The 25,045-nt window shown below is 40.5% G+C and overlaps 1 long non-coding RNA gene across 1 annotated transcript in view; it reads left to right on the top strand.

Annotated features, from left to right (window-relative positions):
- The window catches only part of LOC125699212 (uncharacterized), a 22,335-nt gene extending 9,849 nt beyond the window's left edge, over positions 1-12,486 (top strand). Inside the window, exons 5-6 of the long non-coding RNA XR_007379484.1 lie at positions 9,862-10,060; positions 12,347-12,486. This is a non-coding gene — a long non-coding RNA (uncharacterized LOC125699212). The remainder of the gene's footprint in view (positions 1-9,861; positions 10,061-12,346) is intronic.
- The last annotated feature ends 12,559 nt before the right edge of the window (positions 12,487-25,045 follow it).

Below are 25,045 nucleotides of genomic sequence, written 5' to 3'. Positions count from 1 at the left end.
AAGCATGCTACCTTTCTCCTGGTTTTCCATCCTTTGGTATCAATATCTTTTTGTCTCTGGGGTTAAATTCTGACTTCTGGCTTTTCTTGAACCTTTTCTTTCCTTCCTGTTCCATGGGTTCATATACAGCCTATATAGTCCCTTACAGGCCATGTTGTTAAAGCAGAGGATTAATTAGATTCTTTCCCAGCATCCTGTTTGGCTGGCAAGGAGATTCTTAATAGAAGGTAATGGATAATTAGTAGTTTTGTTGTGGTGCCTTTTTTTTTTGTAAAAGAAGATGTGACAGAAGTCAAGATAATGACCCTGCTCAGAATAGTAATTATCAAGTTGGCCTGTCCACTAATGGAGAATGTTCAAAATTTGCTTGATTCAATGCCCTGCTTCTGATAGGGCATCTTGTGGCTTCTTTCGGTGTGCCTTATGGCTGAGATGATGCAGAAGATTTGCCTCTTTCCCATGTCCCCCAGTCCCGTTGAGTGAGCTGCCACGTGCTCTGGGAAGTGCTAGTCCTGGCCTGCAGCTGGGAGCCCCATCTGTGCTGCAGGCATGCTTTGAAGGACTACGTCAGAAGCCCAGCACACGTAACAGAGTGTGAGGTGCTCAGCATCTGTACCTGCCCTGCTGCCTTAGGGGCCCAGTAACCTCAGCGGCTGTGTGAAAGCACTGCAGATCCAAGAAGTATGAGAGGCAAGTGGAAGCTTTGGCCCCAGTCTCAGACAGCAGATGCTGGAGACAATAAAATCTTCTCAGAAAAGGAAGGCGATTATTGCAGTTTTCTAGCCAACAATTACCTTGCTCTTATAAATTATGTTGATGTCCATGATATACGCAAATTGCTGAGCATATGATAGCAGTTGTGTGCTGCCATAGACTTTCCTGCTGGTGCCCAGTGCACCCTTTGTAACCCATTTTGGTTAGCATGGTGTGCAAAGGTGCTCTATAAAATTAAACTGACCTCAAAACCACTGCCTGTCCCTGTGCCCCCAGCTTTCTCTGCAATATCCTGCTGCAACTCAAAGCTGTAGCCAGTTAGATTTCACTGTCTTAATCTAACGTTTGTATGTGGTGCCAGCCCAAAAGCCACTTGTGCGGGCAAGTTTGCCAAGATTTACTTAGCAATTTTTAGAAAGAACTAGCATAGTAAAAAAAAAAAAAAAAAATTAAAAATAAATGCAGTTTTCTCTCTCCTTTCAAGTCCCAACCTCTTTTGAAACATCTCTCACTGCCTTTCTGTTATCATTTAATTTCCACATGCACAAATACAGGATTCATTCCCAGTTCTCTTGACTATAACATATCAACCCTCTCGCTAACATCCTTAACCTCTGCCCCTAGAAAACTAATCATCTCTCTTGTTAGCTCAGTCCCTTTCAGAGATGGCAGTGCACAAAGCACACCAACACTTCTCTACCATAAGTAGAGAAGTGATGCTTCTCCTTACTTGGTTTGTTCCACAGCTTCCACACTGATTTGTGTTGTACAATTCAATCTTCTGAATCACCCTTAATGACATCTATTATCTAAAATCCATTGGGCACCACTACTTCACTTCCTACCTTAATTACACCACCTCTCTCTTTTCATACCTGCTCTTATACTTACCCAGTCACTGCCCTTAATGTCATCCTATTTCTCCTGTGCTAAGCTTCCAAAGTACTCATCCCGCAATGCGCACAGCCGACTCTGTCCTCCTGCCGAACCGCTGAGAGTGCTCGTGAGGAGTGTTTTCTTGCCTCCTTTCCTCAAACAAAAGCAATCCTTAGATTACAACGGAAAGTAGAGAAAGGCGCTATGGGTTAAACAGCCATAGGGGGTTCTAGCGATTCAATTTGGATTTAGATACTCTGTTTGTATAGAGATGAGTTTGGAATTTCGATGTTCAAATGTGTCTAAGGTTAGATAAGATTTGAATTTGTGCTGAGAGTCAGTGGACCTTCTGAAAATCTGGGCTTTTTGAGCCAGCATGTCAATAGACATTTTCTATGGAGTGGGGAATATTCCTGTTCAACCCTGCGCATGAGGGTTAATAGCAATGAAGTTAGATCTTTCTAGTTTATTAATCTATTTTATAACAGTGCAACACCTATTCATCGAGTCACAATGAAACCTGTTTAAGTTTTCTAGAAGCTTCCTATTCACGTGATATTGAATTCTTGACTATTCATAATAGTAAAAACAAATGAAAGCCCTTTCAAACAGCAGATGCTGTACAAGGAGGGTTGGTTATTTAGAGCAGGAGCGATTTGGCAGACCTAGTATTGTTTGAGTGCTGTCTCACCTAGAAGGTAATTTAGAAGTCATATTTTTTAAAATAATTTTTCTATAGGTTCTCCTCTTCCCCAGCTGAATATATTTAAAACTCAGAGTAGAGACCCATTGATTATTCTGGCTTCAAGTATCCGGAAGAGGTTAATTAGGGGCTGATAAAAAGTTCTCTAGGGCAGGGATCATGTCTTTTTATGTATTTGTACCATGACTAATGCAGTGTCCCCCTGAGCCTACAGGGGCTTTGGGTTTTTCTATAATGTAAATAATATTAAATTGCAGTTTAGAAAGTTTAAAAACAGTCTGATGGCCATTTAAAAGTCTTTACCTTTTAAAGATCTGTTTTCCCAATTTCTGGGGCAATCTGAATACATCATAAGTGTTCTTTTCTGATTTTTGGTTTCTTTAGAGAATTTTCATCAGTGAAAGAGCTCTCCTGTGCTGACATAAATTTACCCTCAGAGTAGTAGGGACTCCTCTGGGCTCTGTACAGCCCTGCGGATCAAACCATCATGCAGAAGGAAATGTTTATGTCTCTTCAGAGTGTGTGGACCTTTTTTCTCTTGTTGAAACCAAGATGCATGAGGCAAATGTATGAGAGAATCACAGAATGGCTGAGTTTGGCAGTGACCTCTGGGTACCACTGGTCCAACCATTGCTCCATCAGGGACCCACAGAGCAGGGTGTCGTGAAGCACGTTCAGGCAGTTTCTGAAGAGCTCCAAAAAGAAGACTGCTTGGCCTCTCTGGCTGTCTGAATCTGTAACATTGAGTACATCTCTCTACTTACCCCGATGAGATTTTTTTAGGGAATACTGGTTTTCTCATTACTTTTTTCCCTCAATCCATACACTAAATTTGTAGGCTTTCCAAGTAACAAATTTTCTTTTGATTCTCTGCTAAGCTGATTGTGCCTCCTCATTTTTTTTTTTTAACCCTGGTGCAAACTGTATTTCCCAGAGTGAGAAGACTAACGGTTCTCAACCAACCAGGACAGAAGCATCAGCTTTCTTGCAAGATACTCTTGTCTTCTGTAGTTATATATGGAAAAAGTGCAAGCTTTATTCCTCCCTATCATCTTATACTTTGTCATCCCCGCAGGTTATAATGTCTATGTGCATCCTGCTAATAGAGCTTAAACAATTTTGTAGTCTAGTGGGAAATGATATCTCCACACTTCACTCAGTGTTTGCCATCTGATGCCTTCATGCTTTATTCAGATTTCCTTGTTTTCATCCAATCCATAAAGCCATTATAGCTTGCATCCGCTGGCCATCTTTGCCTTCTTTCAAGCACCCACTGAAACCTGTGAACAGGGCCAACACAAAGGGAAAAGTCCAGCCATTATGACAGGACTTTCCATATGCATAGTAGTTGATAAAAAATGTGGTGTTGGTTATAGCTTATTATTTAGACTGAAGCAGTAACCTTGTCTCTTGCTTTTCTTCTGTGCTAAAGGGATTCTAGTAGGTTACGTGAAAGAAAATAAAAGTGGCATTTTCTACAGGAAATGACCCTCACAAATATGTCTCTGCTAATAATTACAGACCTGGTTTTATTTTGTTCAATGCACTGCTTCAGTTTTGGATCCACATCAAGAGCAGCATATGTTCTCCAAACTGAAATATGTGCCTATCTGATTTTGAAAAAAAAAAATAAATTTAATTGATCTCTTCCTACCCTTTTCCCTCCCCTTCATTCTCTTCCTGTCTTTTTGCCCATTTCTTTTCTAATTCCATAACATAGTAAGCCCCATATTACGAAAGAAATCTGAATTAATTTAAATATAAAATATAAAGAATTAACCTTACAGCAAGACAGATAACAGAAAAAAGAGCTATTTTTTCTCCATCAAGTGACAGCCTTCTCGTTTATTATCATTTTAACAAATTAAGTTGCAAAATTGGCATTATTTCAGAACTGTACAAAATGTAATGACTCCATGAAATATATTGAATTTTTCAAGTAATAAAAATCCCTTAGTTTTCAAGAAGAATCACTTGAAATGATCCTTAAGAATCCAAAGTTTTTTGTGCCATCTCTCTACTATGCTTGCACAAAATCTAATGGCATTTGCCGAGTTAATCCTGGATATTCCATTGTTTTGGTATTTGTACTCTATTAGTTAAATACAACAAGAGTGAGAAAATCAAAGGGAAGAGATGTTGTTAAAATAGGAGAAAATATTTATCCCTTAGATGTAAGACATACTTGTCACCCAAAATAAATCTGGCTTAAACTCTTTAAGTCTTAAATCGAGAAAGTTTCAAGTTTGAGTAAGTTCTTAGTCTTAAATCTCTCTCCCTACAAATATGTGTATACAGTGCGTGTACATGTGCTGTGTGCACGCATGTAAAAGCATAGCATGTACTAAAGCTAAATTCCTCTAAACCTGAAAGACATGATATTAAGCCAGTATCTGCACTTCTCTCTAATCCCCTGGCTGTACTGCTGGATGTCGGTGGGCACATCCGCGTGGGCTGAGAACCTTGAGGTGAGTGTAGATGGTAGCTGGGTGCTGGCAGAGCTCCGGACATGGAAAGGTGCTCCAGGATCAGGCCTGCGGTGGGGAGCACTACTGTTGAATGGTTGGTGAGATGGGAAGGAAGCCAGCAAATCATGGAGCTGCGGGCTGGAGGCTGTTATCCTGTGGAAGCATGATCGCAAGGGTTACAGCTCAGAGAGTGTGGGTGCTTGTCAAAAACAGGAGCTGCTGTGTGCGTGCTCCCCCAGCACTTGCAGTCCTCCAGACTGTTCACCTGAAGGGACAGTAGTCCCTGTGCCACGTGCTAGAAGACTGATTAAACTGGTTCTACTGCCTAAGAGTCTGCACGATAAATCGTGGCCATGTTTTTGCTGAGTCCTTGCTGCCTTTTTCTCTCCGCAAGAAACTCCCTGTTAGCATGCCTTCCTGAGCACTGCCTCCTTTCTCCTCTCTTGCCTGTCCTTCAGATACATCTGTGTCTTTGCCCTTCAACAGGGTGCCCTCTTCCCTCTTGGCAGCCCTTGCATAGGTGTAGAGCGTTGTGCTGCCTCTCATCTCTGTCTCATTCCAGTCTCTTTCCTGCTGATGAGACCCATGTTGCTTTGGCAGAAAAGCTAAAATACAGTGGTTCATCAATCCAAAATCCACTATGATGCACATGTCTGACTGTAGGGGTTTGGCTGAAGGTGATTTTGACTATGAGCCTGACTGCTCTTTTCACTTGACAGTAGAAAAGGACTGCAAGACTTTATGTCCAGTACAGATTTCACAAAGTATTTTGAGAAAAAGAAAGTCTTTGCTGGTGGGCAACATAAATTGTTTGAATAGTGAAGATGTGGAGAGCAGCACTGTTGCTGTCCACGTATGGAAATGGCGAGTGCGTAGTGTCTCACTGCTAGGGGCATGGGGATTCCTATTCTAAAAACAAAATGGCTGTTGCAAGAAGTCACTAAGCAGTGCCACCAGGACTGGCATCCTGCAGCTTTTTCAGTGCAGAGAGGAAGATGTGCATGCAGAAATGCCTGAATCTTTTATGGTTTCGTGGGTGAATCTGCAGAACCTCAAATGGTGTTATAAAGGGCCAAAAATTTATCTGTTGTGGACATGGTAACAGAACATGTCAGGATGGACTATGAGGAGTTTGAGAGGGAGCCTGCTGTCCTGTTTCCTTACCCCTCCATTCTAAAATCACTTAAATTCCAGTATTAAAACAGAGCAGATATTGAACTTCTGTATAAGAATTCTTGCATCTTTTGATAACGTAAAAGCTGATCTTGGTTCTCTGTACAAAAATCTCCATTCTTTGCAATATTGAACATGACGGTCCTTGCCTGAGGGCTTTTGCCCTTCACACTAGAAGTGCCTGTATGTTGTCGGCACTGAAAACATGGCTTATTCTTTTTTTATTACTTATTCTTAAATATGACTGAAATCAAATAATCCATTAATAACTTCATCTGGATTGGGTTGGAGTTCAATAGAGAACAGATACATAAAGATACTTGTGCACTCCCCATTCTGGGAAGTGGTTTAGTGTACTGTGTTTATAAGCCAACCGAGGTCTAAAATCAAGCCATAGCAAGAGCAAGGCAGACATCAAGGTAGGGAATGATGTCTGAGCATGCTAGTGGCTGGGAGAGGAGCCTGCACTTCCCTTGAAGTCCTGACATCAAAGATGGCAAATAACTTTCCTCCGTGTTCCAGTTCTGCACATCATCCGAGTGTCCTTTGGCAGCAACGGTTGGCCCAAGCCTTGGAGCAGCAGCTGGTAAGTCAGAAGCAGAGCTGCAATGCCTGTGGCATCAGATGAACTGGAAACCCTTCTAAACTGTATTTTGAAGTTTCAGCATTTGTGTGGACCTAATTATAAGACACATATTTCATTCATGGACTATGCGCCTGATTATACAGGGTAGCATGGCTTATACCAGAGCTGAGCTGTTCCTGGCTGCACTTTAAGGGAAGGATGTGGTTGGCAGCATGAGGCATGGTACAGGTTTAGCCTGAACAGGCCAGAAGTCTGAACTGCAGCTCAGATGGGCTGTTCTTGGCTTCTTCCTTGAGTTGCTGGATGGCATTGGACAAGTCACCTTGCCCTCTGTGCAAAAGTGCTCCTGTGATTTAAGTGACATTGCATTTGTTGAGTACTTAGAGATCTCTTCCCACTCCTGAATGCATTTTTGTGGGTGTGCACATGTGTGTATCTTGTACATAATGCATGTGTGTTGTACATATGTAGGGAACTGCTTTAGCAGGGGTGTTGAACTTGATGATCTCTAGAAGTCTCTTCCAATCCCTGCAATTCTGTGATATGCACACTCACACAAATATATCTGTATATACATATATAATACATGTGCATGTGTATTTATGGATGCACACACAGAAGCTTTTAGTTATCATTGTGTTGTCACATAAAATCTGACAAAGGTTTCAGCCTTAAGAAGAGAGCTTCACTGATCCCGGGTCCTGGCTTTCAGAAGTTACAGCCTGCTGGTACCTGCATAGACCCTGGTCATTTTGGTGCCCTCACTTCTGTGTTCTGTGTGTTCCGAAGGAAGCATTGGCACATGTCTGTAGGGTGCTGATGCAGAGGGTTCTGATGGAGGCTGCATGCAATGGCTGTTGGAGGCTGCTCTGACACTACCTTTAACAGTCTGGACATAATCATTTAATGTAATTGTTCAGTTCAGCAAAAGAGGCTAATGATTTGCTCTCTCCTGAGGATGCTAATATTAAAAAAAATAAGCGTTTAACATTAGCGGTCCCTTAAGAATAACAAGAAAATCGAAAGCAGCCTTATCTGTGGATGACTGGGATTTAATGTTACGGTGTAAGGAGCCATGTGGCAAGGGACTGCTCGGAGCTTCCCACAAAGCCCTGACTGGCAGGAGGGGTTGAACCATTGCTGTGCCTGCAAAGCCCTTCACTGCAGTGGGCAGGCTGTCGTGGCAGTCAGGTGTTTCTGCAGCAAGAGTGAAATGGGAACTATGGTAAAAACCTCTGGAGAGCTTAAATAGTGTTGTTTTCCTGCAGCCAGGATGCCAGTGATGTCGGCAGATCACAGTGAAATGCGTTCATTGGATCGTTTAGACAGGAATCTTCAGAGCAATGCCTGGCAATTAGGCAACCGTTACATTTCAGGGCAAATTGTCAGCCTAACTGCTCCAGGTTGTGCTCAGAACCTTGGTCCAATGCTCTAGCCATGTAGGTTCAATGGCTCCATTCCTGTTACAGGTGTCAGTGAATAATAATAATAATAATAAAATTGAATTCTGCAGTGCTGAATATGCCTAGAATTCTTATTATACATTTATAAAATAAACCCTAATGGCTTTTTGGAGTGGTTATGGTGTAGTCTGTCAATGTATATTAAGATTACTGTGATAGCACATAGCCTTTATGATAAAAGCATGCAAATTAACATAGGAATCTGTAGGACTTTGCATATTTTCCTGTAATTTAATACAAACCGGTCCAGATTTATAGAATCACGTGCACAGAAATTGTGTGCACGCATTTTTGTGTGTGCAGTTTTGCCTTTACCCAACATATGAGAGAGGAACAGCTCCTGTGGTCTGGATCTGCACTGTGGTCTGAGAATCTGCATGCCAAATGAAGCACAAGGCAACTTTGATGGCCAACTTAACCATCAAAAAGGTTTCTTAATGGAAATGCTGTCACTCTCTTAACTAGAGTACTGCTGCCAGGCATCACATCAATAATGCAAACTTTGGAAGACAATCTTGCAAACTAAATAGCCAAGAATTCTGAAGTATTTCTAGAAAGAAGAAAGAAAAAAAAGGTAATAATTATGAATCGGTGGAAGCCATCAACTGAAATTTGATTTTGCATTCAGATTTATTATTGCTATCTGTTCTCAGTGCTGAAATGCCTGTTTACTTGCAAAGGACAGTTTCTTTCTGTAATGAATCATAGTAACACTTAAATTAAGCACAGTAAAAGAATGGTTAATGTCATAACACGCTGACAATTTAACCTGGCCAATATTTTTATTGCCTTGTACAATAAACCTAACAGAGCACAACTTGCTTTTTGACTGGTGGAAAATCGGTTATGAACCGCCAGGGAATGACCAATTTTTCAAATGCAGCCATTCAGTCACACTATAGCCACTAATACTTTTTTTCTCTGTACACTATTGCTGTTATAATCTTTTGAGGATATTTTATCACGGCAATAACCTCCTCAAAATCAGTCTTTACTGCAGTTAATGACTGGACAGCTGGAGCATTAACTGGCCTTGGCTTTGCCTCTAGCCATTAACTAACAAACCAGTTGTTATCCGCAGGTAACAACCAATTTCTTGTAGAATTTTCTTGATAAAGTGTCTCACTGGATAAAAGTTGTTTTTTTTTCTCCCTTCTTTCCTCAACTAAGATATACTAAGTGCAAGTTAATATGTAGCAAATGAATCACAGAGAAGCAGCAGTAAGTAGTAGTGTTGAGAGGAAGTGAAATTATAAACCCAAATCCATGAAGTGTTGCTTGTTTACTCCTGCCAGCATTTTTGTAACATTAATGAAAGACGGCTCTGTCATGTCTTGGTCATTCAAGCAGCACGGGGCCCTGAATGTGATGCCTGTGCTGGGTCACAGCATGGTCGTCCTGTGGGAGCAAAGCAGGGCGTCTGTTTGCATCCCTTCTGCACAAATACCCAATGAAGACCTGAGATTAATTCCATGTATTTTATACTTAATAAAGTGGGTATTATTTTTGAGGGCCCTCGTAAAATTTTAGCCTCTATGCTTGCAGTTGGAAGTTATGAAATGTTAACCTCTGTTTGGTTGCAACGTTATTTTATACATAGGGTTAGCAGATTCAGATTAAATCAGTGCATTACTGAGGGGGCTTAAAGTAGAGATTCATGGCATTGTTAAATAGTAGCAGAATAAGTAAAATGTACAAATGAAACACCCGTAAAAAGCCAAGCTCTATCATGCCATAAACAATGGTATTTTAAAACTGTTAATAGGCTTAATAACAGTTTATTATTTTACCTTAACCCTTTTTAATGCCTCAATTTCTCTAGCATTTTTCTTGGCTGTGCTGAGCTGTTAATATCACTTCTTACATTTTCCCCTCTAGGTATGTTTTCCAGGAGAGAATATGAAGAAAAAGGAGCTGCAGCCATGCATTTGCTTTTAAGAAGCACAGGAGGCACTGTGATACCAAACCTTCCTTGGCTCGACTTTGGCGTATGGGATTGCCTTAGCATCAGTAGAAGTGGCAGAAGCATTCTAAAACCATGGGCAAAATCTTGCAGCAGGAAGAGCACGAAGGGCAGGTCAGGACTTCTGAGGGGTCATGATTCTCCATGCAGCACCTGACTTTGCACCCTCCCTCTCAGCTCCATGCCTAGCACCATGCCCTTCAGTGTGGATTTCTGTGTATTTCCAGGTGTTTGCAGAGTAGTTGTCTTTATTGTCTACCAGAAATAGAATAAATATCAACTTGAATTTCTAACTAGAGAGTCGATTTCAAATCATGATACATTTTGGAAGTAGTTTAATCTGGAAGGACTGGGGGGGTTCTTGGTGGCAAGTTTATCTTGCCATTGAAAGCCCTGCATGTTTTGTGCACGTGATGATTCCCTTTCTCTTTGGTTTGCGCATTCGGCTGTCTAATGCTATTGGAGCTTTCATTTGGGCATTGAACAGGCCCCTTTCATTGCACGTGTGCTAACTACCAATATTATTTGCGATGCAAGCATTTCTGGCAATTTGAAGTGATCCAATGATTTTTAAATCATTCTTAATTTCATAAGTCTACTCCTTTAATCTCTTTCAAATTAGTGAAAATGTAAGGCATTCTAAACATTTCTGATCATTCTTCACGGCTTTGGCCCCATAAAGCCGATCTTTTCCAAAGTTAAGCACTTAAAAATTTGAAGTACTCCAATAAATTTAAATTGGCATATTCTGTGCATATCAATTTAGAATTATTAGAGCATTAGTTCCTAGGAGTGATGGCTGAGGGCATGCAAACCAGTTCATACATTGATTTTTAATGACTTCTTATTGATTCCGTGCTTTTTAAGCTTGATACCCTTAGGTTGCCTCTTAGATGGAGTTAAGAGGTTTCTGATGATACGCTAAGTTTAGAAGAGGCATCTTTTCCCTCTTTTTGTTTTCTCCTTATGGCTTATTATTACAACTTAGCTCTGATGCAAAGACCAAATGCACTTGATTTGTGACTTTGGAACTGGTGGTTATGACTTGAACAGGATGTGGCTCTTTGTGTTTCCCCAGCCTATCTGTAGACAAGGTTTATGCTCAAACCTTTAAGGTCTCTCCACCCCTCAGTGTGTGCACTTTGCTCATTGCAGTGATGGATGCCCTGGGCTTGCACTGACAGCAGAAAGAAGCTTCTTTGTAATTTTTAAATGTCAATCTTAATTTGTTGGGCCAAGATACTGTAGGTGTCATAAAGCACAAAGTGAAAATGTGCTTTAGTTCTTTTACCTTTTGAAAATCATTCACTTGTATAACAAAGAACACATTCCCTTGTTCAAATACTGCATTTGTTACATTCAGTGCTGCCCTGTTGACCGGCATGCTATCAAGGCAGTCAGTACTGTTGGTAATGGCCTGGCACTGCCCTGGGGCAGGAGGAAGACTGGGATGGCGTGCAGGCCCAAGGGAAACACAGAGCCCCTTGGAGTGGCTGCCCTTGGCTGGCTGGTGGCAGCTCAAGGATGTGTCCAGACCCACAGGGGGCAGATCAAGGAAGCACTACGCTGAGCCATTACACCACTGCCCTTGCTTGAGTGTGAGATGTGCTTCGTATGTGGGTCACAACAGGACAAGTGGGAATATTTCTAATAGATTAAATTCTTGTGGGCTCTCTTCAGTGCTTCTCCCCTGCTGCTTCAGCTGTGCTATGTGAGCCTTTTTGGGAGGCAGAAACTTAGAGCCTGTCTCATAGACCACTGCCTGTGATGCCTGGAGACCATGGCACGCAGGTGTCCCTCTGCCCCCGCCAGGCGTGATCCCTCTGGCTGCAGTTAAGGCACGTAGCCGTCTGAGGAGACGGTAATTGCTGCTAACTGTGATGGGCGCTTCTGTCCTTAGGCTTTGTTTAGGGCAAATTCCTCTGCAATTGCATTGTTAGAAGCCATGGGCCTGTTAAAGTCGGAGTTATTAGGCCATGTGCTTTCCGTGTGTTGTCATTGTGGGAACGCCACCAGAGCCAACGTCTGTGCAGGGCAGGGGAAGTGTTAAGTGAAGAATAAAAACAAGTCCAAATTCCCATTTGGAAACTGCATGCCTCAACAAATACCACTGTTCGTAGCAAGTTATTAGCTTTGTGGTTGTAATTCTGGTCCTTTTCAGAAGGGAGGTGGAAAAAAGCATGTAAAAGAGATTTTTGATACTTCACGGTATATTGACTGAACAGCAGACAGCTCCCCAGTCTGCTCGTTCCCCTTTACGGCTTGGATGTGCTTGTGGTAACTTCTTTCTTGTTCTTTAAGTGAGTCCTTGGGTCTCCCTGTGGGCACCTTAGCCACCCACAATGCAGATGGAGAATGCACCTTCACCTTATAAATCTGAAACATCTCTGTCTTTTTCAGGCCACCTACAGACGAACTCGTACAAAAAATCTCTTCTTTCAAATAGCAAAGTTTTCTCTACTGCAGGCATTATGTGGGCCTGCTGATGGGCATGAGCTGGTCTTCCTCCACTGGGTACCAAGGAAGGAGAGGCAGTGCATCTCTGGGTGAGAGCTGCCATTTATATATTTATTTAGAAGCAACTCTGAGCAACAGCACGTTTACTAGCTTGGCTCGTTTTTATGGGCTTGATTCATTGCTTATTAAAACCAATGGAAATCTTTCCATTGTTTTCAGCTGGTTCTGGCTCAGAACTTCTTGGTGCTTGACAGTATTTAGTAGGAGCTGAAAGATCTGAACTTCTAAATCATGATATATAATGGTCTTCTGCAATGCCTGTTTCTTAATTATATACATAATCCCAATATTTGTTGCAGTATGTTTCTGGGCGAGCAATTTCTACGTTGTTAATTTTTCATGTGCATGATGTAGCGAAGTAGTTAAATAAAATATCAATATTGTATTTATCACAAATGGAAAACTAAATATTGAGATCAGTTCTATGCAGTTGTTAGTTTATGGACCGAGCCCTCTGAAGAATGTCACAAATTCCCTCGATGCCTCTGAGTGCTAAATTTAGTATTTGGACCTTTGATTTAACTGAAAGATACATTAAAAACTGATATAGTCAAACAATACCCTGTGGAGCACGCATCTATGCTGGCTTTTATGTCACAGTTATTTCAGTCAAAACTCGGCAGTAAATTATTTCATCCAAAAGTTGTTAAGGGATATGCCAGGCACTTTTTATAAGCATGCAGCGTATTTTGGGATGATAGCAGGTCAACAATTTCAGCCTCTCCAGGCTGGCTGTTAAATGCATATGTATGAGAGGTATTCGTGCAGCTGTGTGTAGACTTCCATGCACCTCTGGATGGTCATACATGGTAGATGTGTGCTGTGAGAGATGTGTTGCAGAGAACTGGGAATTCCCAAAGCCAAAATATTTAGTGGAGCTGTTTGCGTTCTAACAAAGATCAGAGTGATCATCATTGCGTCTTTTTATGTTGACTTTCTGGAGATAATCTGGTAGCTAGAGCTTCAGAGAATCTGCAGATTTCAAGGCACTTTAGTAAAATATTATGAGACGATGAATTTGTAAGCACTGTTACCTGTCCTAGAAAGCAGATTCTGAGAGGACTACTTCTATCCCTTATAATTTAATATATCGTGTAATGAAAACTAATCTATGTAATTCAAATTCAGACATTTGAAACAAGTTAAAGGGGTCAGCATATACAATACATTTCTCTTTGCCAATTTACTCAGTTAATTTAGACGTTGCCTTTTCACTTTAACTCATTAAAACTTTCTTGCCAAGTTTACTTATCTGTGTTAAGAGTACAATTAATATTATAATTTTTAATTATCCACTTAGTTTTATCAGAACCAAAGTGTTTCCTTAAATGTGGATATCAAAATAGAGCCTGTATTTTTTAAGAAAGCGAAGCTCTGCGATTTCACTAATTCCTTAATAGCACAAATATTTATGTATCTTCCTCTGTACTATTTATACATCAATAGTTGTGTTGTTTTGTTTTATGTTATAACCCTGGTATAGAGTACAACAGAAAGCTGTATTCTGAACTGCTTAATTCTTTACCACTCATTCTGATTTATGGCATCGTTTTGTTTCCAGCTCATTCCTTATCTTCAAAAGGCTTGATCCCAAACTCATCAAATTCAGAGGAGTAGATCCCAGTGGTCTTTGGATTAGCCTGGTAGGGTGAAATTGTGGACTTCATGAAGTTTGCTTTACATGTGCAGATAGGCACTGGTAAGATTACTCAATAGATTTCTAATTCAGCTTCTTCTGTGTAGGAGCAAGTTCTTGAGAATCCTGGCCTTGCACTTGAAATTTAAGAGACCATTTTAGTTGCATATATTCATCCATTTTCTTACTATGAAATTTGAGAATACATTTATTTGCCAGTTTGATTTTATCATCATTATGGAGGGCTCATGTTTCTAATTTCTTCTACAGGCTCTTGAATTGTTAATGTTAACTCCTACTGAACTCAACTTCGTTTTCTAATGGGGAGACACATTCTGAACTGTTAAAGATGTGTTCTTCGGGAATGGAAGTCATAATAACGTCCAGCTCATTACAAAGGGACGGAAAAGCATTAATGCAGAAGACAGATGCTAAATAATAATACAAGGTATTTATCTTATTATTTCTTAGTTACAGCTGTATGGAGTGATAGTTATAGAATTGTGCAACTGACTAAAGTTCTTCAGTGAAGCATTAACTGTTCTGTCATCTTCAGAGCTCTTGCTTTTCTTTTACACCTGACACGGTCAAGTTGGATGAACCTGGACGTATTTTCCACTGTGTATCAGCTAGAACATTCCTGTGTTTGCAATTTACTTGATAGTTCCTGGTATCCTGGACAGTTATGTGTACAGACTGCTGCACACAACATTATTTTTATTAAATACAGAAGTATGTTAATACGAAATGATTGTAACAGATACTATCAGATAATCACCTACGCTGCAAGCTACCTTAAAAAGCATTTTTCATATATAGCTGCAGTGTCTGATACATAGCTATTGTGCAGCTGATTAGCTGTGGTGAGAAATTACTCATTCCCCTGTATTAACTACACTGTTTAACTATGTGGTTTCCACCAATCAGTATGAAGTATGCCAACTTTGTTTAGCCTGTGCACTTGTGCAATGATGAACAAGTAATGCATAAAACAAACCCTCCTACCTAATCAAACATTCCTCAGAGATTTGAAAACAGAAACAAAGGGTAAATCCATTCATAGATTATAATGGTAAAACAAAATAAAATTTGACATATGTATATGGAAACTATGAACACATGATGTGAATAATTTTTTTCAACAACAACATGTTTGAATTATTAATAAATGCAAAAAATATGTTGTAACACAATATGGAACAATTGGAAGGATATATTTCTTTAGAATCACAGAGGTCAGGAAAGATCTCTATTGAATCCAAACACTATATATTTTTTCCTCTCTTGGTTTGCATTTTAGCCTTTTCAAATGTCTCTCTTATTGCGAAACACTGCCATGGTTATAGATGGGAGTTTTCCTTTTTGATCCTTGAGCCTGTAGTACAATTTTCTTCTGAGAGTACATAACAAATGAAGTTTGTTAACTTCAGGGTGTGAAACCTGTATTAGTCTTCTCAAACAAAGGTGTTAGGTGTTGAGGACAGCTGATGAACAAATCTCTATAGAAGACTGTACAGTTATCCAGGAAAGGACTTACTCTTAATTTTGTCATATATCCTGGTTGCCAGCTTATTTGATTTTAAGATAATTGATGGGCCTCTTTATGGGTATATTTTTTCTTAGTCATCAAGATAGCTCAAAATATTTGATAAGAGTTACTTTACAGGAGAGTAGTCAATATCGACAGAATGAGATACCAGATTGTTTTTCTTGGTCTTTTTCTCTTAAGATTCGAGCAAGCACAGTGCTTGCAGATTTGATGGGCGCTGTGGTGAGAGAGTACTGCAGTCATTTTCACTGTTGGCTGCACATTGGTTGGGGGCCGATGTCCTGCCCTTCTCTACAGTTCTTATTGACTTCAGTGTTTGCTGTGTGAGCAGATAATGTACAAAATAGTCATCAGCTTAAACATCATATATAAATAAAATTTTAAATTGAAATCATCACAAACGAGTCAGAGTAAAGACAACATTGAGCTCTTACAGAAAACCATGAGTGTGAACAATAATGCCGGCTTTAACTCTGAATTCCCAGTTATGTGGGCTTGTACCCCAACCTTAACATTAATTGGAAGCTTTTCTGCATTTCATCTCCTCATTTACAAAAAATCTTTGCAGAAAGGTTATATAAAACTCATTATTTACCTGAGTGACCAGGAAGGCTCTCAAAGTGCCATTCCAAGCTCTCGGGTGAATGCTTATTTATAGTTTTTTAATAGGCATTCATTACCTGATGAATTGGAAAGACTCTTTTTGAACCAGTTCCTGTCTATTGGTTAAATACAGATTGATAACTTTTTCTTAAAAAGCTTATTATTAACTAGATAAGCTCATCACCTTTGGATTTCTAAAGTGGTGATTAGTTTTAGCTTCCAAGGGCTTATTCAACATTTTCACTAGTGTAACTGAAATTTTACCCAGTGGGCCACATATTGTGGAAATGAATTATAGCATCACAATGCTTGCAAAGTATGGACTGCAGAAGTAACATGGACTCATTCGCACAAAGAAGACATGCCTCAAGCCCATGCATTTGATCATAGATTGTCTAGTCCATGGATGGGGTGTAGAGGATGGGAAAGGGTGTAGCAAATTTTAAAATGCCTATGAGCTTGGAAAAGGTGTCAGGAATATTTTAATGCCTTAAAGGACATGAGGCCCGGTCATCTTTGAGTTTCACAGGTTTTGTTTGGTGTATCAGTCAGCTTCTGAGGATTTGCTTCTAGCTACACTAGGAAAAAAAAAACAACAACTAACAAAACAAAAACAAAACCCTCTCTGCGTTTTTCACAAATGCAGTTTGGCAGTGGATGCTTAGAGCTGAATGTAAGCTGTCTCTGTGAGGATGGCTGGTTACCTCATACAGTGGTTACCACTCTGTGAAGTGAGATCCATCCTGTCCCAGCCATTCGACCCTCAGCAGCGCTATGGGCAATGCTTGCTTGGCATGGCTCCAGCACGCAGGCAGCTCCAGCTCCTTACCCACCTCTGCAGCTGTTAGCACATCTGTAGGATTTCAGAATGACAAGTCCTGGCTTACAGAGGTGTAAAACAACATGGCCATACATGCTCATGCCTTGTGATCCTTGAGGGCTCTTTCAGTTTGTAATTTATATCCTAAAATGACACTCTTATATAGCATCTGTTACAACTTAAATTCAACATAAAGATGAAATGGCGTAAGAAGAAAAAAAGAAAAAAAGAGCCCTAAGCTTAAAAAATTCTTTAAAAACGGGTAGCTTCTTTGAATTCTCTAGGACTTCAATTCCTAAACAGGCTTGAAAAACTGAAACAATGTTTTGCGGCTGCATTGTTGATTTTATTACTGCTTATCTGTAGGATGCGAGAATACCTGGGTTTTCAGGCTTTCCCTTACAACTGCCATTTTTTTTCCAATTGCTTTTTTTTTCTTTTTTTTTTTTTTTAACTTTGAAATTTCAGTTCTGTTCACAATTTTTCTCCTCCTTGGAGTGGAGAGAAGTGGTGAGAAGGAGTGGTGGTGAATACTCAAGAGAGAGCAGATCTTTCTCATCTTTTTGAGTAGAACAGGTTTTCAACCATCTGATGAAAACACCCACATTTTTGTCTTACTTTCCAGTCGTTTCAGAGAAATGGATTACCTGTGATTTCATCTGATTATGCAGAGATTCTTAAAAAAAAAAAAAAAAGATCTAGGTTTCTGATGTAAAATTAGTAGCTGGGAAAAAAAAAAATTCATTAGGTGAGGAAACTGAAAATAAATACCAAAAGCCTTAAAGCCTTTTGAACTTAGCAGAGAGAACAGAAATAATAAAGGTCATAGTGCAGTTGTTCTTTTACATCATGTTTGCTGTTAAAAAAAAAAAAAAAAGATGGAAATGTCTATCTTACATTTAAAGTATTATCTTTTAGGAAGCCAGTTTTGTGTTTGGTTAAGAAATCCTTAAAATCTCATTTAAAATGAGGTAAGCAAAAATAATTATACTCTTTGCCTCCCTCTGCTGGCTGTGCAGACAGAGTTAATTGGCTTCATGTCGTGTGACCCTCTGATTTGAAGCAGGTAGGTTGACTGTAGTGGTGTTAGTTTCAAGTGTGGATAGAAATAGGTAGGGAAACAGCTAAATATGAACAGAATTATGGAAAGAGAGGGAATTTACAGAGAAACAAGTCTTTATTTTTCAGGCTTTAAATTATGAGAAACATGTTTGTTATTAAGGAAGGTCCTTTAACCTCCCCTGAACTCATATTCTGGACTGGTTTATATGAGGACAGGAGAGTCATATGCATTTTCTTTGAAGAAAGGCCAGGTGCTGAGGTATAGCAACAATATTTTGGCAGGAAAATGGCAAATCAAATCCAACTGTCCAAGAGGGCTGGATATGAGCAGAGCTGAACAAATCTTTGTGTGTACACACATCATTCAGGTGCTTTGCATTACACAGAGCTCTCCACTTGATCAGTTTTCAGATGTTCTGTTCTGCACTGGTGTCACTTTGTACTGATGCGTGTTTTTCAAATACATATCATAGAGCAGTCCTCTGTCCCACACCCAGAGCCTCTGCAGTTCTCTGGGGACATCGCTTACATCCCTTTTGATGTTCAGTCTCCTGTGAGGAGGTGAGGTAGCTCTCCCTAGGGACAGAGCAGGCGGAGCAGGGCTCCCCATTGGGATGTCATTTGTCATGCTCTCGGGCACTGGACTTTACAAGACGTTTATGGTCCCATGACAGCATACCTAGAAAGGCACAGTGCTCTTCTCTGTATGTAATTCTGGCTTTTTGGGTGTGTGGCGCAGTGGCATTTAATAAGGATTCCAGGATTGTTATTTTTTCTGTTTTTAAATGAGACCCACTGGGTAGTATCCCCGGGGCATGGGAAGCAGCCAGGGGCCTGGGGCATGCCATGCCACCTGGGACTCATGCAGCTGCTGGGTGAGACGGGCTGCATTTCGGCTTGGTGGAATACAGCTGCTTTTGGAGAAAAAGCTGCGGGGAAGTTCTGCCCCAAAACCCGTCTCTCAGTCCTCTCCCTTCTCAGGTGGCCAGCACGGTGGCAGAGTTTCTTGGCTGCTGGCTGCCACAGCTTTGAGGTGCTGCCACCTTGACTGTGAGGCCACAGTGCTGGGGACATTGTGCCAGGCTGCGGCGTCCTGGCATGGCCCAACCGTGGGGGACAAACAGGGCCATCTCGACAGGTGTTGGCTGTGAGCAGCCACCTCCTGGGGCTGCCTGGGGCCAAGGATGCTGCAGATGGCACGGGGGCAGCTGCTGAGGTAAGAAGGGAGACGCCATCTTTAAAGCCACCTCACAGTGCAGCCTGTGTGTGGCACTACCAAGGAGTGCTGCCTTCAGCAGCTCTCTGGGGAAACTGCTCCAAAAGTGGGAACGTGGTCTGTCATGAACTGCTGATCTCTGAGATCCTCCTGAAATATCCTAGACCTCATCCAATCCCCCTCGCAACACAAGACAGGGTACTTCAGTCCAGACACTGGCATCTACCTAATCCGCTGCAGACAGGGCAGTTTCAACAAATGATAAACACACTATGGTGTTCTTTGCTGATGGTACCCAGAAAGACCAAGATATTTTCCAGCTTCAAGTAGCCCCATCCCTGTATGCACAGCTCACTGTTTAAGGTAAGCATTGGTATAACAACCTTAATTACTGCACTGTGGGGCTTCAACTGTGAAACCTTAGTTTAAAAGGTAAGATATAAACATTTTCAGCAGGTCTTTAAAATCATTGTTTAGCTGTTTTCTCTAGGCATTTATCTGCAAACTTTCTGATAGCACAGAGGCCTAAATGTGGTGAGGAAGGCTCACCAAGGGCTGAGGTGGGAGCTGCAGGGAACCAGTGGGCATATTGGTGCTCATCAGCAGGGGCAAGCAGCCTGAGTGCTGGGGTGAACCATGAGGTTATAATCATAAGAAGCCTACAGCTTGCTGGCTGATCTCTGGGACCAGGATGGAAAGAAGTTGGAGAAGTTCAAGAGGAAAGAGTTGAAAAGGTAGAATATTTATTAAATTAGTTGGATAAGAAGGAACTCGTACCCCCGGAACCATTCCTGGCTCTGATCTCAGAGAGAAGATCAAATAGAATCTCTTTTAAATAGCGTTGACATCCTGAGAACAGGTTACATGTGAATTTGCTGCAAGAGTAAGGTCAGAGCCAATGCACTTTAAAGCTGAAGTTCAGCTATCACTTTGGATATTTTTTCCAGTATGTTCTCATCTGGGTCAATCATAATTCCTAATGATTATAGCTGGGAAAGTACACCTGTGGTACTAATCTCATGTAAATTTAAATGCTAAAGTTTAAATCTTGGAGCAACAGTTGTCTCCCCATCTTCTATCTTCTGCACGTACTAAGACTTACTGCACCTTTCATTCTTGCTCTTTCAGAGAATTTCTGAGCCCCTGTTGTGCTGGATGGGAGACAGACAGAATTATGTCCTGCATGGGGTTATAAAAGCTGTGTCTCTATTCTGGAAGCAGAATTTACTCGATTCCACTAGGTGGATCTATTGAGAATATTGTTCACTATTTAATATAAAGTATGTCCTTTGCTTTGGGAAAGGAAAAAAACAAAACAAAAAAAACACTTTCTGTTTTACCATTTTGCTTAGATTCTTACATTCAGTAGAAATACAAAGGTAACCACTTTTGTCCATAGAAAACTTCAAAGCCAGTCTCCAGCCTGGCAGTCTCAGTAATACTTGGATGGACCATTTCATTCCAGTTTCACCCCTTGCTTTGGAAAGAAAGAAAATATCAGTGTCGTTAGGATTATGAGAGAGATCTGTGCCTCCGCACAAGATACTGCTTCCATTCCACATCTTCCTGGTGTTCGCTTCATACTTCCTCTTATATTCTTTCGTAATGCCTGTGATTTGATGAAATGTTGCAATGACTGTGACAAATAGTGGCCAAAATAGATTGCTGGCCTCAGTGTATACTTTTAGTGGACTCACCAGCTTTTTGGACATCTGGCTTGGTGACAGTTGACTGCTACAGTTGAGGATGCAAATGTATTAGCTAAAAAATGAGGTCGTTTGTTTTCATTTAGGTTTTTTTTTCCCCCTAAATTCTGATCACCTCTACCTCTGAATCTCCATGATGATGACATATAATATTTGCTGATCAAACCTGTTTTGTGACACTTATTTTGGCTGTGGTCCCTAGGAAATAGACAGCTTGTTCTCAGATGGGTTCTCTCTCTGGTCTGTTTTGAAAACTGGGATCTTCAAGGTCCTTTTTCCAGAAAGCTTCTTTACACAGTCTGTACAAGTGGGAAAACTTTCATCCACCTTGTCAGTTTGCTGGGGTTTTGCCCAGGAAACTCCTATGTTTTTAACAAGCATTTTGGAAGGGGTTTCCCTTTTTCCTGTGAAAGTGTTTTATTTATGTCTTTTTGAACCATGCTTCAGCGACTTTCTTGCTGGATGACTTGTGTTTTCGCTGGCTCAGACTGCCATGTAGATCGCACCACCTGCTCCAGAGTTTGCTGAAACATTTACTGTAAGTTTTCTGAAATTCCTTATATAAAGTGCCTGCTATTAGATGGTTCCTTTTGTGAGCTTTTCCTTATCAATATTAAAGACCTGATGTTCTGCTCTTCCTTGGAAAAGAGACCCACCTTCTAAAGGCACTAAGCTTTCAGTGGGCTTCTGCAGCCTTTGTAAAAAGAATGCCCAGTTGCTTATCACCTCTCTTTAGGAAGGAAATGCTGATCACACTTTTTAAGAACAAAGACAGGATTATTCCTCAATCCTTCCTCATAAAGCAAACAATTTATAAATATTTAAATATATAAAGCTAATGTTTCTCCCTTGCCCCACTGTGTAAATTACTGTAGGACTATTTGTATTTTGTTACTTCCCTGTATAAAGCCTCATAAAATATTCCTCACACGTTTCACCTGAGTTTTTTGTTTGGGTTCATCAAAGTTGTGAGATTTGGGTTCTTCTTGCTTTTTATTTATGTCTGTCTGAAATAAGAGCTTCTGAAGCCCTGTCATTTCAGAGGTGGAAATCACAAGGAAAGATAATGTTGCCTGGCCAAAACCCTCAGCTCTTATTTTCTCTCGCACTCCTTTTCAAGGTTTGACACATCTGTAGGCAAGAGCTTCCACTGCCTGAGAAGATGCCCACTGTTAAGCAATGTACATTTCTTCTGCTCTTTGTTCTTCTTCCTGTAGTGTTTTTGCCAAGTTAAACCACGTAGAGTATTCCTGCTTATGCGCAGAAGAGGTACAAAAGGGAATAAAACCAACCAGAGAAATTGGAGAAGTAGCTATGGACAGTAGAGCCTCTGCACCTTGAAGACATAAAGACTTGTAGAAAAATATCTTCCTTTGGATGCAAAAGGAGCAGAAAGTAATACTGGAGGGCACTACAGAAGTGCTAGTGGTGTTGAGGACATTAGGAATTCCAAGAAAGATTGGAGAAAAGTCTCCGTCAGCTCATGTCTGAGGTCTTCTAAATCCCATCTATCCAACATTGCATTAGAAGCCTAAGCATGTCATTGAGTCAACACAGTTTTGGGAATTCTTGTCTCTATGGATGTACTCAGCTCACAAGCATACATTATTTCATCAGGCTCCATTCTGGGGAAAGGCTGGCCATCCCAGCCCAAATAACCATGCTTATGATGCCCCAGGAAAAAGAATTTTGGTTGGTCTTCTTTAAAACGCCCTCCTCTGATAGCACCATTTCTTGCAGAGTAGCCTCCTCTTCCAGACTTTGAGAAACTTTTGGTTGACATGTTCCTCCTGTGGAGTTGAGTTGGACGATCTGTTGTCATCATCTGTTGATGGGGGACAAACAAAAATTGGCTGAACATTCACCAGTAGCGCATCATGGCTCTGCTGTCAGCTCAGGGAGGGTTTAGTACTTCTGTTTGGCTTCCTGGGACATGGTTCCTGATCTTTGTCCACTTACAAATTTCTGGAGAGAAACTTCTGTCCCCTCCAGAACAGAAAGAGGAGGATAAATATATTAATTTTTGCAAGCATCAGAGCCAAAGTCTTCATCCTCACTCTTTGTATTCACTTTGCTCGCTGTCATTAAAAGAGCATCAGGCACTTTTACCAAAGGAACAGGAAATCCCAGTGAGATGTCTCAAGCTCCTCTGCTGTCAGTTGCTGTTTCACCTATCTCTAGCCATATCCTTATCTTTGTCTCAGGAAAAAGAACCATGGGGTTTTCCTGAGCTTTCGTTCTTCTGCAACTTATGTGTGCAATGGTCTCAAATCTCACGCCTGCCAGGACTCCAGGTGCCTGATTTGGCCCTTGTGTCTGAAGTGCAGTCACCTCCTACGTTGAACTGTGAAGCCCTAGGTCACGGAAATCATAAGGTGAAATCCGATATTAAACCAAAAAGGTATAGCTTATTCCTTTATGAGACTGCTAATAATGTTCAGCCTTGACAGGGTTAAAAGGCAACATCCATTTCCCCATTATCTTGTTTAAAAAGTGCCTTTTTTAAAGTCCATATGGCGACTTCCTTTCGACCTGCTTTCCCATCCTCGTCTCTTTGTCAGGGCTGTCACTTATAAAGAATCACTTGACTTACAATAACAAGTTCAAAAGAAGACAGAATATAATCAGTTGATCCACGAAGAATTGAAATAAAGAACACCCCCACTGCTCCAGTTATCATTCCCATAGAGATAGTGATATTATTGATGTGATTGCTATGCTAATTTCTATAGAAAAAACTTGTATTTTGGAATTTGTTCAAAGAGAATTTCAGACACATCAAATTGGAAAATGCAGAGTGAATTCCTAAACTTTTTAGTATAGGCATGGGAATCTTTTTTTCTTCTTCTTTTTTTTTTTTTTTTTTTTTTTTTTTTAACATTGAATAGCTCTGAACAACTATTTATAAACTCCCTTTAAAAATCAATTGGAAAATATGTTGCTAATTTTTCAGTTGTTATAGAAAGTTAATTTACTGCAGTCCCAGGGAAAAAAAAAAAAAAGTCCTACAGTACCTATAGAGTTATTAATATCATCCCTCTGCCCTGCACGTGGGATTGGACCACGGAACCCAGCAAAAGAGGCTAAGGATTATAAAAGATGGGTACGCTTAAGTGCACTGTTTAGGAAGGGCTAATTAATCTATACCCCTTCCTCTGCAATTCCATAGTCCCTCTGGGAATTGCCACAGACATAAACTTTTTTTTTCCCCTCTTTTTCTTGGACTCCTATTTTAACCAGAAGGTTTCAGCTTGTGATGTTATGCTTTTTATGTAGTAAACTGATTTAAAATGTATGCCAGTCATCTTCAGGGAACTCATTTCAGTCAAGATGAAACTAGTCTTACCTGAATCAATGTTTTAAGTGTCCCTGTGGCTCGGCATTTTGAATAATCAATCTGTCTCCATCGCTTCTTAATCATGCGCATCACAGTCTTTTTTATTTGTCAACCCTTTCCGATCCTGGCTTTTTGTTATTAACATGCCCCTAATGTCACATGCGAGCCTTTTCTTTAAAACAAGCTGCTCATTGGTGTATTTTGATACTTTTTATTATTACTAAATCTTTTTTCCCATAATTACACCACAATCATTATATAATCCCATAACAAAGAGTCTATTGAGGCACCATGCTTTTGTCAACTATGGGACACAGAATCCATAATTGCATTATTCAGCTTCTCTCTCTTCCCCCCCTCCACCCCCCCCCCCCCCCCCCCCCCCTTTTGTAGAAACACAACCTATTTCACCAGTCACATTTGCACCTTGTTTGCTCGGTTATATATTATTTACTAAATCGTTGCCCTGCGGATAAACCTTGTAAAGTTGCTTTAAAAAAGTTATTTGTTTGATAATTAAGTCCTGAAAACCCATCGTTTAATGATTATTCCGAACCCATAAGGCAGAGAACCTCCATGACGTTTTTCTCTAAGTTTAATTACCGTATGCTAATTTCCTTGCCTACTACGTGATTAATTAAAATCATATTTTC

The sequence above is a fragment of the Lagopus muta genome, chromosome 12 (assembly GCF_023343835.1).
Source record: "Lagopus muta isolate bLagMut1 chromosome 12, bLagMut1 primary, whole genome shotgun sequence".
NCBI classification, from domain to species: Eukaryota; Metazoa; Chordata; class Aves; order Galliformes; family Phasianidae; genus Lagopus; species Lagopus muta.
Note: the sequence above shows the minus strand (reverse complement) of the source record. Positions and strands in the feature narration are given on the sequence as shown.